This window comes from Megachile rotundata, chromosome 10, assembly GCF_050947335.1.
Source record: "Megachile rotundata isolate GNS110a chromosome 10, iyMegRotu1, whole genome shotgun sequence".
Classification (NCBI taxonomy): Eukaryota; Metazoa; Arthropoda; class Insecta; order Hymenoptera; family Megachilidae; genus Megachile; species Megachile rotundata.
Genome location: NC_134992.1, coordinates 7,046,206 through 7,063,526, shown reverse-complemented (window position 1 = coordinate 7,063,526; position 17,321 = coordinate 7,046,206). Strand labels below are relative to the sequence as shown.

The 17,321-nt window shown below is 32.5% G+C and overlaps 1 protein-coding gene across 1 annotated transcript in view; it reads right to left on the bottom strand.

The window, feature by feature from the left end:
• tara (SERTA domain-containing protein 2 taranis) overlaps positions 1-17,321 on the bottom strand; it is a 247,096-nt gene that overhangs the window by 207,881 nt on the left and 21,894 nt on the right. The window lies entirely within an intron of this gene.

Here is a 17,321-nt window from a genome sequence, read left to right as displayed (position 1 = left end):
CAGTGCCACCAATACCAATGCAGTACCTTCAATACCAATGCAATGCCAATAACAATGCATTATTAATGCAAATATAGTACCAATACCAATGTAGTGCTACCAATACCAAAGCAGTACCAATACCAACGCAGTACCTTCAATACCAATGCAATGCCAATAGCAATGCATTATTAATGCAAATGCAGTACCAATACCAATGTAGTGCCACCAATACCAATGCAATGCCAATAGCAATGCATTATTAATGCAAATGCAGTACCAATACCAATGCAGTGCCACCAATACCAATGCAATGCCAATAGTAATGCATTATTAATGCCAATGTAGTACCAATACAGTGCCACCAATACCAATGCAGTACCAATACCAATGTAGTGCCACCAATACCAATGCAGTACCAATACCAATGCAGCACCAAGGTCAATACAGTACCAATACCAATGCAGTGCCACCAATACCAAAGCAGTACCAATGCAATGCCAATAGCAATGCATTATTAATGCCAATGTAGTATCAATACCAATGCAGTGCCACCAATATCAATGCAGTACCAATACCAATGCAGTACCAATACCAGTACCCATACCAGTACCAATACCAGTACCAATACCAGTACCAATACCATTACCAATACCAGTACCAATACCAGTACCAATACCAGTACCAATACCAGTACCAATACCAGTACCAATACCAATACCAGTACCAATACCAGTACCAATACCAGTACCAATACCAGTACCAATACCAGTACCAATATGAGTACCAATATGAGTACCAATACGAGTACCAACACGAGTACTAATACGAGTACCAATACGAGCACCCTTACGAGTCCCAATACGACTATCAATACCAGTACCAATACCAGTACCAATACCAGTACCAATACCAGTACCAATACCAGTACCAATACCAGTACCAATACCAGTACCAATATGAGTACCAATATGAGTACCAATATGAGTACCAATACGAGTACCAACACGAGTACTAATACGAGTACCAATACGAGTACGCTTACGAGTCCCAATACGACTATCAATACCAGTACCAATACCAGTACTCACACCATATTACACAATTAAAATACTAATGTTATTCGACGCACCCCATTTTTTGTAGGTCTGGGTCACGAATGACCCAGTTTCATCGTCGCAACGTCAAAACGCGGTAGAACTGTCGAAAAACTTAAGTTCTTTGAGAAACTCGCATTCAAGAAATTGCGGACACGAAATTCTCGAGCAGAATGGACAGAAAGATCAATTGTCTCATGTCTACGGGCGACTATCCAAAGAATTCTGATTACTCGACCCGCCATAGTACCGATCTCAGACATCAAAAATCGACCGTAAATGCGAACGTTACTTTCCAAATGGTTTTCGAACGACCGTTTCGAAACGTTCGAATTCGATCACACGAAACGACCGACATCACAGCGTTATTCACAGCGTTTCTTTTCGACAATCACGACAGATTTTCGTGAACGATACGTGTCTGTGATCCATCAAATTGTTATACGAAAATCGATATACGTGTCGTTCCTTTTTCTTTCTTCGAACGACGCGTGGCTAGATTGAAATAAATAATGAATTTTTAATCCCTCGAACCATCGCTGACACGCTCAAATATTTATTCCTTCAATTTTGTTGAGTTGTTCATTTTTAATATACTATTTGTATGGTATGGACTATTCTATTTGACGGCTTAGAAGTTTTCGTGTAATGTCAGTGGTCTTTCACGGTAAAACTTTGAAAACGATGTTAAACTTCGTGAAGTTCAATTTACGAAGATTTTATAGCTGAGGTAACCTTCTAAATAACTTAAAATTAGAGGATCGTACATGGACTGTAAGCTTTTATCGTATAATAAATTTTTCGGTATTTCAATTTTCGGAAATTTTGAAGTAAATGCTTTGCATGCAATATATGAGAAGCAGATTTCTAAATTTATAGATCCTTAAATTTAAGGGATCTGAACTCATTATTAGTTATCAAGTTTTCAAGAACTAAATAATCAAACATTAAAATGAAGGAATTTTTAATAATCAAACGATCAAACGTTAAAATTAAGAAATTTTTAATAATCAAATGATCAAACATTAAAATTAAGGAATTTTTAATAATCAAACGATCAAACGTTAAAATTAAGAAATTTTTAATAATCAAATGATCAAACATTAAAATTAAGGAATTTTTAATAATCAAACGATCAAACCTTAAAGTTAAGAAATTTTTAATAATCAAATAGTCAAATGTTAAAATTAAGAAATTTTTAATAATCAAATGATCAAGCCTTAAAATTAAGGAATTTTTAATAATCAAATGATCAAGCCTTAAAATTAAGGAATTTTTAATAATCAAATGATCAAACCTTAAAATTAAGGAATTTTTAATTATCTATTAATCAAACCTTAAAATTAAGCGACTTTTAATAATCAAATAGTCAAACCTTAAAATTAAAAAATTTTTATCAAATTATCCAATGTTAAAATTCAGAAACTATTTCTTTTCCAAATCATGAAACGTTGAAATTGAAACATTTTTATTTATCAAATTACCAAATCCTAAAATTAACTAAAATTTCTAAAACTACTAATTATCCATACAAAGTCCAAAATACATTTCGCCATAACTTAGAATAAACAATTAATCCGAAGAAAAACATCAAAAATCTCTTGCACAATAAGCAGCTACACTCGTGACGCACTCACAGTTCAAGTACGGTAAACCTTTCTCATATTTTTATTCCTTTGCACTCGGAAGGTGATTCATGCTCACCTTAATGCAACAATTTAAAATCAGTATTTTCCAACTAAACCATTACGTATGTGTTATACGTGTGACTTATACGATCATAGATCATTATGAAGAAACATAGTGAAACACTAATTGTTAATTAAAAGTAGACAAATAATAACTTCAACAGCTTTCGTCAAACTTATAGATAGTTTTAGAGATGCTATTTACCAACTATTTACCAACAATAAAAACTTCGAGTTAAAAGTAAACACAGTTCAATATTTAATTCCAAAAAAATTCACAGAGTCAAAGAAGCCTAAATACAAAATAGATATAAATTTATTTGCTCTGAACACTAAATCTTATCAGTCAAATTTTCATTTTACAAATTCTTTATTTCAATTCAAACAATTTGTTAACATAACTTGAAATCTTCGTTGATTTTCATCAAGATAATAAACGTGTTTCAAGAACGTTTGAAGAACGCTTCAACATTTTGACTGCTACATCATCCACATATGAGTTAATCTTCCATACGAATGTATGGACTCTATATTATTGTATAAAATGTATGGAATTTATATTATTTGTCACTACGAATAATAAATATAACTAATGTGAGAATATTTGGTAAGATTTGTTAGAAACAAAAATATTATTTTATATAATTTTCAACTGCTTCTGTGTGGCAATCAATGTGTTAAAAAATGAACCCACATTTCGTTTGTTTGCTTCTTTAGCTTCATTTTCTATTCCGTACTGAGTGTGCTTTATGGCAGCTACAGTACTGTAACAATAAATGTAACAATGCTGTTGTCTGCCAAACAAAATCATAGGTTAAGTTATAAAAATAAAATATCTGAAATATTATTCTTAAAAATCTGAAAAATTTCCGGTTAAATTTGTCCGCGTAGAGCATCATTCAATTTTAACCCCTTGAGTACTAAGAACGCACATATGCGCTCAGTGAAACGAGCTCATGACTTATTTCCAAGAGTATGCAGCTCGAGCAGAACATTCGATGTAAGAAAGTATACTTTCATTCATAATTTTTACACCTCAAATAATACGTCATAAAAACGTAAGCGAATTGTTTCATGCAACGGTGGTACAGAAAGTGAATCATCACGTATTGACAATTATACCGTATCAAAAGTATTAATTACGCGTGCATTATTCACTGACAGTTTCACTAACAATGTAACAATTACGTCTGAAACGTGAAATTGATCTAGCAAACAAAATCATAGATCAAAATATAAAAATCTCCAAAAAAACCTTCTCTGTAAAATTCTACAGCGAGACACGTCATAATATAAAAAATACATATTTCATCTTTTGTTTGCTTATTATTTTCCATCTTCAATTTCGCAGTGAGTGTGCAATATTCACTGGAAGTTTCAGAAAAGCAACAATACGTTTGATTTTCCAAATAAAGTCATATATCAAAATATAAAAATCGGCAGAACGCTTCGGTTTCCGGGAAAATTCGCTTGCCTGTGAGGCGCGTTGTTTATTACAAGATATGTATCTTTTTATTAAGATAAGTTAGTTAACTTATTAATTAGTTTGTTAATTTATTATTTAACTTGATTTGCAAACTTGTAGTAAGTGTATACTCTTCAATGGTAGGTTGAGCAGTGTACAATTGAATAGTATGTTTTCGATCAAAATCGTAGACGAAGATATGAAGGTCTACAAAATGGCCGCTTTCCGAGAAAATTTTACTGCGTGGGAGGCGCGTCGTTCAATACAAAAAATATATATCACAGTCTTTGTTAAGTTATTTAACTTGATTTCCAATTTCGCAGTGTATGCATTATTTATTGGTAGGTTGAGCAATGTAAAAATTAATACTACGTTCCAGAGCAAAATCGTAGACGAAGATATAAAGGTCTGCAAAATGGCCGGTCTCCGAGAAAATTTTGCTGCGTGGGAAACGCGTCGTTCAATATAAAAAATATACATTTCAGTCTTTGTTCTTATTATTTCATTTCATTTCCAATTCCGCAGTACGTGTGCTTTATTCACTAATGGGCCAAGCAACATAAAAATGAATACCACGTTTCCGAGAAAAACCATAGAAAAACTTGTAAAAATGACCGGTTTCCGAGAAAGTTTTGCCGTGTGGGAGGCGCATTGTTCAATATAAAAAATATATAATATCTCATTCTTTGTTAAGTTATTTAGCTTGATTTTTAATTTCGCAGTACGTATGCCTTGTTCACTGATAGTGCAATGTAAAACTGAATACCGCGTTTCCGAGAAAAATCATAGAAGATATAAAAATGTGCAAATTCCCGTAAAAATTTTGCCGCGTGGGAGGCGCGGCGTTCAATTTTAAAAAGGATCTGTTTTGGTCGGGTTTTCAGGTAGGGAACTATGAAAATCGATCAGCGACGGTAACTATAAGTGACTATTCGCGGAATCGTCGCCGAGGAGGAACGGAGAGCTGCAGAGAGCAGCTCGACCGCTGCGCAGAAAGCACGATGGCGATGGCGACGGCATCGTCGTGGCCTCATCGACCTAACCTACTTTAGCCGAGGGACGCCAACACGAGGACGACGGTGGCGCCGTCGCCCGAGGACGTCCGACGGCGACGCCATCAACTATATCTAACGGCCGTTCTCCAACGTCCTCGTACCAAGCTCCACCTCTCGTGTTTCTGTCTTTCCTCTCCTCGACCCTCTTCTTCTCTTTTTCTTTCTCTTTCCGCCTCTCTCTGTTGCTCCGCTTTTCCATGACGCTTTTGCCCTCCCGTCGCTCCGTGGCCCTCACTTTTTCACCCTAATCGCGCCAACCAAGCAAGCAGAACTTTTTCGGCGGAGTAACGATTTTTCGAAAGAACCGAAACGAAAAGTTTCCGGGCCTCTAATCACGGTGGTTCAAATAACGGATGATATCGATTTTGATTGGCGCCGCCATTTTTTGAACGCGGGCCGCGGAGTTTGATTTGTGAATGTGCGGAGGGATGTGGAAGTAGTTTTGGGAGATGGTTTTTATGGGGAGTCGTTATTTTGAACGGGCGGAGGAGGTGAAATGAGTATTATAGCGGAGCGGAGTGGATAGTAGGAGGAATATTAAGAAGTTTGAGGATGTTGAGATTTTTATAGGGGGGAATTAAAGAGGTGTGAAAGTGGAATTTGGAGTTAGGTTTAGAGGTGTTTCGTAGTTTGGCGATTTGGATGTTAGAGAAGTGGGAGGGAGAGATTTGGGGAATTTGGGAATGGAGGGATCTGTACGTTTTGGGGTTTAAAGACTTGGAGATTTGGAGAGTTGGAGATTAAGAGATTTAGAGATTTGGAGATTTGGAGATTTGGAGATTTAGAGATTAGGGGATTTGGAGAGTTGGAAATTTGGAGATTTGGAGATTTGGAGATTTGGAGATTTGGAAATTTGGAGATTTGGGGACTTGGAGATTTGGAGACTTGGAGATTTGGAGACTTGGAGATTAGGAGATTTAGAGATTTGGAAAATTTGGAAATTTGGAGATTTGGAGATTTGGAAATTTGGAGATTTGGAAATTTGGAGATTTGGGTACTTGGAGATTTGGAGACTTGGAGATTAGGGGATTTGGAGATTTAGAGATTTGGAAAATTTGGAAATTTGGAGATTTGGAGATTTGGAAATTTGGAGATTTGGAGATTTAGTGAGTTGGAGAATTGGAGATTTGAGATTTAGAGAGTTAGAGAGTTGGAGATTTGGAGATTTGGAGATTTGGAGATTTGGAGATTTGGAGACTTGGAGATTTGGAGATTTAGAGAGTTGAAGTTTTGGAGATTCAGAGATTTAGAGATTTGGAGATTTGGAGATTTGAGAATTTGAGAATTTGAGAATTTGGGGATTTGGAAATTTGACAATTTAAGAATTCAGAAATTTCAATTTAAATTTGATAAATGAAAATAGTAGTGGCGTATGATACAAAAAGTTTGAATAAAAATGTAATATTTATGCAACTAGTGTCACTCAATAAAATTATACAATACTCAAATTGATTTTCGCGGTATTTTCGATGAAAAATGGCGTTACTGACCTAACCTTGTTAACTATTTCGGGACTCTGATTAGAGGGTCTTTACACCGAACCATGTTCCTCTCCTTCTTTGATATATGTTATCTAATTACACCATCGGCCATGAACTAAACAATGCGATCGAAAAAAAGGCGAAATCCTTGTACAAGCAATAACTCCTTTAAGTTTTATATAGATTACTTCTCGATGATAATCAAAATAATCTATTAGTCAAAACCTTAAAACGTTGCACTTACGATTAAGTATTTTATGTACTACTTCAAAGATTTTTCTTGTATCATGATGTTCAATTAATTAATATAAATCACAAACTTTTATAATATAACTTAATATATCAATAAAGTAATAAATTAATATATAAAACATTGATTTTAATTATACCATAATTATAGTCATGGCAAATGGGACGTCAGAAAATAGAATATTCACAGAAGAATTATTAATGAAACTCATACTTAACCATGATATTCTAGAATTACAATAAATTAAAATTAATGCTATTCACATATCGATTTGTTACATTTCAAAACTCGTTTATCCAGAAGTTTAGTGAGATATTAAATTTTATAAAGAAACTTACATATGGAAGTGAAATATGATTATTTTTAAACAATTCAATTATTACGTATCCATTTACACTAAAGAATTTAAATTTAATGTACTTAATTTGAAATAAAAAATGAAGTTAAAAAAGAATGATTAAAAAAATGGTAAAACATAAATTATACACATTAATTCACCTTGATGAAAATTGATATAGATTTTTTAAAAATTGTTTTAATTTTTGTAAATCAAAATGAAAAACTTTACTGAGACATTTTGGTAGTTTTAGTGTTAATGAGAGACACAGATTAAATTTGTGTAATAACTTGTTAACAAATTTTGCAATTTAAAATAAGAAACTTATAAGACACTTTGGTAATTTTAGTGTTAATAAAATACATTGACTGAATTTGTGTAATTTGATTAAAAAAATTAGATTGTTTTGTTGATTTTCAGAACAAGGCAGTGTATCGATCGAGTGTCTACGGCTGTTGGAACAGCACGAGCTTCTGATGGACGATAGCGAATACTTTGCTATCGAAACTGAAGGTAGAAGCAGAATGGCACGAATATGGTCGCCAAAGTTGTACTTACGTTACGTAACGGGTAGATTCTAAGCGAAAATCTCTGCCAATGGTTGGGGAGAATGGCAGGGTTCGTTCCGTTTATGCGAACGCTCTGAGAGCGAAGATTTTTGAAAGACTATAGTGCTTTCAGACTTTCCTGAGATGTTGTGAAAATTTGAATATCTGATTTTTCTCAATAATTTACAAACCAAATTATTTATTTTAATATTTGAATAATTTTTAGAGCAACGAGAACATTCATGAACTTTACAATCATTTAAAAAATTAAATACTGGAGTTTCTGGATAATATAAACGTTGAAGTTTTTGTTTTAATATTTGGAAATTTTTGTGAATTTTAGGAAAAATCATTAATTTTACAATAATTTGAATTTTTGAATATTTCAATGTTTGTTATTTTTTAGTAATTTAGAAGTTGAAGTCTTTGTTCTAATATTTGAAAAATTTCGTAAACGTTGAGAAAATTTATGGATTTTACAATAATTTAAATATTTGAATATTTGCAATGTCTCAGTAATTTACAAGCTGAATTTTTAAATTTAATACTTGAGTAAGTTCAATTTACTGAATTTTCAAAAAAATTTAGAAATTTTATATTCACTCGAATATTTGAATATTTACAGTTTCTGGATAATTTAGAAATTAAATTCTTTATTTTAATATCTGAAAATTCCTGAATTCTCTATTCAATTGACAATCACATTCATTATTCAATCAAATTCACTATTCAATTGCAGTTTCTGAATAATTTAGAAATTGAACTCTTTGTACTAATATTTGAATAATCAGTGATGGTCTTGAATATGGATTCCTCGTTTGAATGTTTCAAATCTCCATTTGAAAATTAAAGTTACTTCGAATTCTTTGTTTAACTTGAAATTGAAAATTTTGTATATTATACGTTCATTTAAACATATTTAAAGTTATCGTTTAAAAATGAAAAAATCAAGTAATTTAGAAATTGAATAATTCAGAAATCAATCAATTTAGAAATTGTTAAATTTTATAGCCAAAGTAATTTAGAAATTTAAAGATTTAAAAATCAATTTGGAAATTAAAACATTTGAAAATCAAGTCATTTAAAAATTTGAAAACCAAGTAATTTAGAAATTTAAAGATTTAAAAATCAATTTGGAAATTAAAATATTTGAAAATCAAGTAATTTGGAAATTTGAAAACCAAGTAATTTAGAAATTTAAAGATTTACAAATCAATTTGGAAATTAAAAGTTTGAAAATCAAGTAATTTGGAAATTTTAAAATCAAGTAATTTAAAAATGTGAAAATCAAGTAATTTAGAGGTTGAAAAGTTACCAAATCAATCGATCTAGAAATTTTTTAATTTTAATGACCAAATACAAAATAAAAAATTTGAAAATCAAGTAATTTAAAAACTTGAAGCTGTAAAAACCTTATCCAGCCAGTCGATTGCCCTCCTCTAAAAACCTGTAAAAACCTATAATCCTAAAGACTCTAGACCCTAAGAACTCAAGAAGTAAAATATGTCGAAATATCTCTCATTCCCCCAAAACAGAAGCAAACATTTAGACACCTCTCTCAGTCCTCTTCATCGAAAAGAAGGCTATTGCACTGAAACATGCGCATTCGTTGTGTGCTGTACGCTTGCAACGAACGGTTTCTCGACGAGTTAATTTCAGTCATGGCGCGTTGTGAAAGCATTTTATAGGGAGTACCGATTAGTATGCCGTAGAAGGAACTGTTTCTTCGCCGTTGTGTCGAGGGAGCAAAACGTTTCACCGTTTTGCGATCAACGTTACTACGAATCCCGTTACTCGTCATGTTTCTGTCTCGTCTTCGTTTTTTCGCCGGTAACTACTCTTCTGCGTACTTCGGCGCATACGATCGAAGAAAAATCGCGGATCAAAATAGATGAGAGCGATGTTTCGCGGCCGATTCGCTACTGGCAGGCTGTCATTTAATTTCGATTTAGGCGCTTTTGCATTCTCTGAGCGTCATCAATCATTTGCCTTTGCTTTAATTCGCACGCGACATACGGTGCTATGAAATGCGGAAGTGTATTCAGGGTATTAACACTAGAACCAATCAAGTTTCACAATTTTATTTGAAAATTCCGACATTTTTTACTGGGAGATTTACAGCGATTGGTGGATTTTCATTCAGAATCAAAATATCATGGCTACGCCAGTATCATATACCAGGTGCATTTTATTTTCATTCAGAATCGAAATAATATCATGGCTACTTATAACAGTACCAGTTTTATTTTGGCGGGAAGTAGAAAAGTAAATAAATCGAAGTTTATTAGATATTTAAATAGATTTATCTGGAGTTAAGTAATTTGGAAAAATTAAGTAATTACGTTAATTTAACTTAATTTAAAAATCAAGTAATTTGAAAATTTAAAATTTGGGAATCAAGTAGTCTAGAAATACTTCACAAATTAATGTAGAAATTTTGTAATCTTATAGTCAAGTAATTCAGAAGTTTAAAGATTTAAAAATCAAGTAATTTGGAAATTTAAAATTTGGGAATCAAGTAGTCTAGAAATTTAATACTTCACAAATTAATGTAGAAATTTTGTAATTTTATAGTCAGGTAATTCAGAATTTTAAAGATTTAAAAATCAAGTAATTTGGAAATTTAAAATTTGGGAATCAAGTAGTCTAGAAATACTTCACAAATTAATGTAGAAATTTTGTAATCTTATAGTCAAGTAATTCAGAAGTTTGAAGATTTAAAAATCAAGTAATTTGGAAATTTAAAATTTGGGAATCAAGTAGTCTAGAAATACTTCACAAATTAATGTAGAAATTTTGTAATCTTATAGTCAAGTAATTCAGAAGTTTGAAGATTTAAAAGTCAAGTAATTTGAAAATTAAAAATTTGGGACTCAAGTAGTCTAGAAATACTTCACAAATTAATGTAGAAATTTTGTAATCTTATAGTCAAGTAATTCAGAAGTTTAAAGATTTAAAAATCAAGTAATTAGAAAATTTACTCTAAATGTTTCCTTATGAAATTGTACCGCCACAGCATGAACAGAAACATGACAGCGATGTAACATAGCCATCGATGTTTCACGCGGCCATTTTGTACACCATGATTGCTGGACAGCATTCATTTTTATGTAACGATACAAGCCCTAAAAATGGGAGAACGAAAATCTCTGAATTGTTGCAAAAAGTGAATGTACAATTGTTCTTGTTCAAATGAATAAGTAACAACTGTCTCTACTACAAATGTGTAGTTGATCGATGTTCAATATTTTGCGTTTTGTTTTTCATGATTTACTGTTCTTGTTTTATTGATTTATTGTTGTTCTTACAGACATAGAATTTGTACGACAAGGTTTTTCTATAGTAATTTAAAATTTTAATTGCTTGGTTGTCGAGGATGGTGAATTGTGTGAGGGAGAAAGTGGATCAGATGAAGTTGAACTTCATAATGATGGAGTAGACAAAGAAAATGTCTGCAAGTCGGAAAGTGAATTGGAAAATATTGGAACTTTACGTAAAAGACTGTACTTTCAGATTGTGAAGATGAAAATGAAAATCAGCCCTAATATCGATGAAATTATAAAATAATAACAAACATAGTAAAATAATAAAATAATTAAATATTAATTATTAAGTAAATTATTATTATTATTTTTACCTTAATTATTGTGTAAATTATTATTGTTTTTACTTCATTATTAAGTATATTATACATATACATATATTTACTTCCCTATTATTAGTAATTTTTGAAAAAATAATACAACAATAATAACAGTAAGAAATTAATGAAATTAATGTTCATACATTAATATGTGTATACATGAAGAGATACACAATCGAATGAAGTTCAAAATATTAAAAATTTTGTTTAGTAGAATAAGAAGCAACGTTTCAAGAGCGTCAGAGTCGACGACTTCAAGATGAAAGTTGCTCTAGCTAGTTGGCTAGAGCCTGGTCTGGCTACTTTCTAAATTTAGGCCGTGTTGCTTTCACGCGCCGAATTTCTGGACGAGATCATGTCTACGTAACATCTCGGAATACACATGGCTATTATTCTCTATCCCTATTGGATAATAAGTTTAACCAACGTATAAAAATACTTCGATAATTTTTTGGTGCAATGCACGGTTCAGTGAAGGCGTTACATTACGGGAGCATCTACTTTCTGAAGGTATACTATATTATTATTCATCTATTCAGGTTTGATAGCGAATAGTGAATTCTTTAAATTTTCGATTTAGTGAATTCCGAAATTTTTTAACTGACAAACGTCAAATTTTCAAATTTTCAAGTGCACAATTTTATAGATAGCTGCTCACATTTTTAGACTTTCGAATCCTTAAGTTTTAAAGACCAACAAAATTTTTAAATACCAAATATTCTAAACTTCAAGTTCTCAAACTCCAAAATTCCCAAAATCCTTAAATCTTCAAAGTTTCAAGTTCTCCAGTTTCCAAACTCCAATTTCCTAAAACTCCTAAAATTCCTAAATCCTCAAATTTCCAAAACTTTAAGTTCTCAAATTCCAAAATTCCCAATACTGAAACTTTAAAATTCTCAAATCTCACAATTTTCAAATTGACTTTCCAAACTTCCAAATTCCCAAATCTTTAAAATTCCAAGTCCCAAAATCCCCAAATTCCCAAAGCGTCCATAAAATAAAAAATTTATGCAAACTGTCACTAAACTATTTTATTTTCAAAACAAGTCCTGTATCTTTCAATTCAGAAATAATCGTACGTCGTTCGTGCTCCAAAAATCGTTCGATTATACGTAAAATTTATCCTAAACGGAAATCACAGTAGGTAATACAGCGATGGGCCGAGCGACTTCCTGTCCAACAGAGTAGACAGATAATAAATTATTAATCGTGCGGTGACGCGGTAGAGGCGTTGTTTCTGACAGATTCACGATATTAAAATCCTGCTCGAGTGTCTTTTTTATTGGGTCAAATATCCATCAGTGCCTCGTTCGAAAAGCTGCTACCGCGACACGCTGATTTATTATGTCCGAACGTTCGTTTCCGTTCATCCTAGAAGGAATTAAGCTTTCAGCGTGTACTATTACGAACTCCTGTTTCCCGTTTCATCGAAAATTTCGCTGGTCCCAAAGTTTCGTTAAAAGGATTTTCAACAAATTTTAGCTTACTGAAAGTGCGAAGCAATTGATTTACTGAAGTCCAATGTTTCAGGAAGATGATGTATCATGTAGCAATATATCATTTGAGTTTGGGGACTTGAAGTGTCCAAGATTTGAGGATTTGGGGATTTGGGGATTTGGAGGTTTAGGGAATTGGGAATTTTGGGATTTGGGAATTTTGGGATTTGGGAATTTTGGGATTTGGAGGTTTAGGGAATTGGGAATTTTGGGATTTGGGAATTTTGGGATTTGGGAATTTTGGGATTTGGGAATTTTGGGATTTGGGAATTTTGGGATTTGGGAATTTTGGGATTTGGGAATTTTGGGATTTGGGAATTTTGGGATTTGGGAATTTTGGGATTTGGGAATTTTGGGATTTGGGAATTTTGGGATTTGCGAATTTTAGGATTTGCGAATTTTGGGATTCGGGAATTTTGGGATTTGCGAATTTTGGGATTCGGGAATTTTGGGATTTGCGAATTTTGGGATTTGCGAATTTTGGGATTCGGGAATTTTGGGATTTGGGAACTTTAGAATATGGGAATTTTGGGATTTAGCAATTCTGGGATTTAGGAATTTTTGAATAAGGGAGTTTTGGGATTCGGAAATTTTAGGATTTAAGGACTTCAGGATTTGAGAATTATAGGATTTGCAAATTTTGGTATTTGAGGATTTGGGGATTTGAAGTCGTGAACATTTGGAGATTTGGGAATTTGGGGATTTGGGAGTTTGGAGATTTAGGAGTATGGGCATTTAGAAGTTTAGGGATTTGGGAGTTTGGGGTATTGGGAGTTTGTCAATTTGTGTTTGGTGATTTTGAGGTTAGAAACTTAAAGGTTTAGATATTTAAAATTTTTGGAATTTGGAAATTTGAGGACTTAGGATCTTGAAATATTGAAAATTTTAGTGTTTGGAGATTTTGAAGTCTTGGACATTCGGGGATTTTGGAGTTTGAGAGCTTGAGGTTTTGGAGATTTGGAATTTTAAAGATTGGGGGATTTAGAATTTTAAGGACTTGGAGATTTGGAACTTTGGAAATTTGTCAATTTGAAAATTGTGAGATTTGAGATCTTAAATGTTTTGATATAAGGAATTTTGGAAATTTGTGAGTCTGAGTATTTAGAGATTTAGGAATGTTGAGATTTGAGAACTTGAAGAATTGGGAGTTTGTCTCAGTTTGGTGATTTTGAGGTTAGGAACTTAAAAGTTTAAATATTTAGAATTTTAGATACTTGGGGATTTGAAGGTTTGAGAATTGAGGAACTTAGTGATAGGATTGAGAATTGAGGACCTTAGTAATAGAAATTTAAAAATTTATTGATTTGGAAATATAAAAATTAAAAACTTCATAAACATGAACATTTGACACAAACAGTAGAAAACTCCCATCTCCACATTCATATTTAACTTTTCCTAAAATTTATCCTTCAGAATAAATAAATACTGCCTTAGCAAAAATTAGCTACTTTACACATTATACCTCTAACTATAATCTTAGCACGTACTTTAAAAACACACCTACAATTAAAAGGTTGAAACCTTATCAGTAATGCAAAGTAACCTCAGTTTCTTCAAACCGATTTCCGTTGACACACTTCATGCAACCGCCGGTACAATTCTGCGTATCGAATGTTCCCAAAAATAAAGTCGATCTATTTATTCGTGTGAAATCATGATCTTTTCAGTTGCATCACGTATTACAGAACGTACTCTATTAAATACAATCTAAGATTATTCTTCTGAGCTGCAACTTACAGTGTTCACATCTCAATTAACGGCGTTAAAAGAAGGCGAAATAATGTTGCAAACGATCGAGTCTAGTTCCCGTCAGGTGAGAAAGGTAAGTAGACTATCGGTATGGCGCATCGTTCGAATAGAGATGCCATACGATAACGTAACCAACAGTGGCACTAACGGTAATGGTAATTTATCGATAACGTTGCCACCCCATTGTTACACGACACGTACGCGCATGTGTGTACATAGGTGTACGCACACATAAGTTTGCCAATGGATGGGACCATCAATATTAATACCGTTTGTTAACGTGTTTTCTATCTTATCAATTATGGTGGCTCATAATTTATAGTTAACGTCCGCACTTTTTATTTTCTTCGATATTATTTACGTTCTGCATGTTTTGAGGGAATAGTTGAGAGCTTGGAATATATAAGCACACAATTCGTGACAGAGATAATTAAGAAATTAATTAGACGATATTTTAAGATGGTAGATGCAGGAGAATTGCCAATATATTGTGTTCGATTATCATTAATTTATTAGTATATAATTAGTTTAATTAAAAGGGCTTAATTGATTTAATGAAAAGTGTTCAATTAGTTTAATTGAAAGTGTGTAATTAATTTAATTAAAAGTGTTTAATTAATGTGGCTGTAAACCGTATCCTATGATGCTTTAATGTAACGTTGCGGGTGAAACTTTTGTATTTCGTTAAAATAAATAAAATTTTTATTAAAATGTTATAGATATATTTCAAATGGCATTTAGCTACACAAGATAAGGCATATTTTACAAATATGTTATTTGATTTGATTAGGAAATGGTTAAGACTATTCTGAAGATCACATATTCAAAAAATGTATCTTGTTATCTTATTTATCTAGATATTATTTGAAATGAAATTTTTCAAATAATTTTCTCAAATATTCTTAAAACACATAATTTTAATTGGCTGGATGTTAATTAATGTAGTCAAAACTGTTCCAAAGATAATATTTAAAAAATATTATCTTGCTATCTAATCTTATCTTATCTTGTTATCTTACATATCTACATATTATTTAAAATGAAATGTTTCAAATAAATTTCTTTAATACTTTTCAAACATGTAATTTAGTTAGATAACATAGTTACAAAATATCTTCTATTTTGTTCCAAAGATAATCTACTTAAAAAATATATCTTGTTATCTTATACACATAACTGTTATTAGGAACATAATATTTCAAATACTTTCCAAACATGATAATTCAGCAAGATGATATTTAAAATACCTAATACTGTTCCAAAGACGTCATACTGTCATCTCATTTATCTAGATGCTACTTAAAATATAATGTTTCATATATACCCCCAAAAACTTATCCAACATATTACTTGTATCACGATACAATTTAAAATACTCAAACAATAAAATGCTCCAAAATAATAAAAAAGTGAAAATTTTCAAAATTACTGTAAAATGTAATACTATTACTATTACCAACCATAATACTATTTACCATTACCACCCCAAATGAAATTTACCTAGTTTGGTCAGTCTAGAATAATACCTAAAAACATGGTTCATAAAACAGCAAATCACCAAATAAGATTATTTGCATGGTGTGCAGTTCGCCCGTCAGGCACGTGACACCATACAGCGAAGCGTAGACGCTGAACCGTGAACAGGGTTAAATTCCTTCGACCGATTCCTACCGGCGTTTCTTTCCGCTTCACGTGTGCGCAGTTAGGCGAACCGCTCGTTTACCGGTAGCGTGCTTTCCGCCATCAATCCCGCTCATTTGCGCGGATTCAAAGCGGTTAGCGCAAAGCAGAGGGAGCCACTCTAGCATTGCGAAGCATGGAGATATAATTTTTGCAAGAAATCACTATGGTGTATCGATTGGAGCCCGAAGGTAACATGAGCAACAGTCGAGAGAAAGCCTCGGTTCCCTAGGGAAAATATGGTAACCGAGGGAGAGTTATCTTCTCGTTTCTTCATTTTTATGGATTTTTGAAGTCTTGGAGAATGAATTGGGTATTTGGGAAATTTTGGGTTTTGGGTAGTTTTAGGATTTGGGTAGCTTTGGGGATTTGGGGATTTGGGGAATTTTGGGTTTTGGGTAGCTTTGGGATTTGGGGAGTTCTGGGATTTAGGAAGTTCTGGGATTTGGAGAGTTTTGGGATTTGGGGAATTTTGGGATTTGGGGGGTTTTGAAATTTGGGAATTTTAGGATTGAAGGGTTTTGAGATTTGGGAATTTTGAAATTTAGGAATTTTCGGATTTAGGTATTTTGGGTAATTTAGGGACTTTGGAATTTGAGAATTCATGGCGTTTAGGGACTTTTGGATTTGGGAGTTTGGAAATTTGGGATTTGGAGATTTCCATATTTGGAAATATTTGGATTTAGAAATTTGAAGATCTCGCAATTTGGAACTTTGGCAACTTTGTAATTTGGAAATTTTAGAATTTTGACATTTCAAATTTTCAACATTTGGAGACATAGAAATTTTGAATTGTAATGATATAGAAATTCGAAGACTTGATGACCTTGAAATATTGTGATCCAAGGATTTG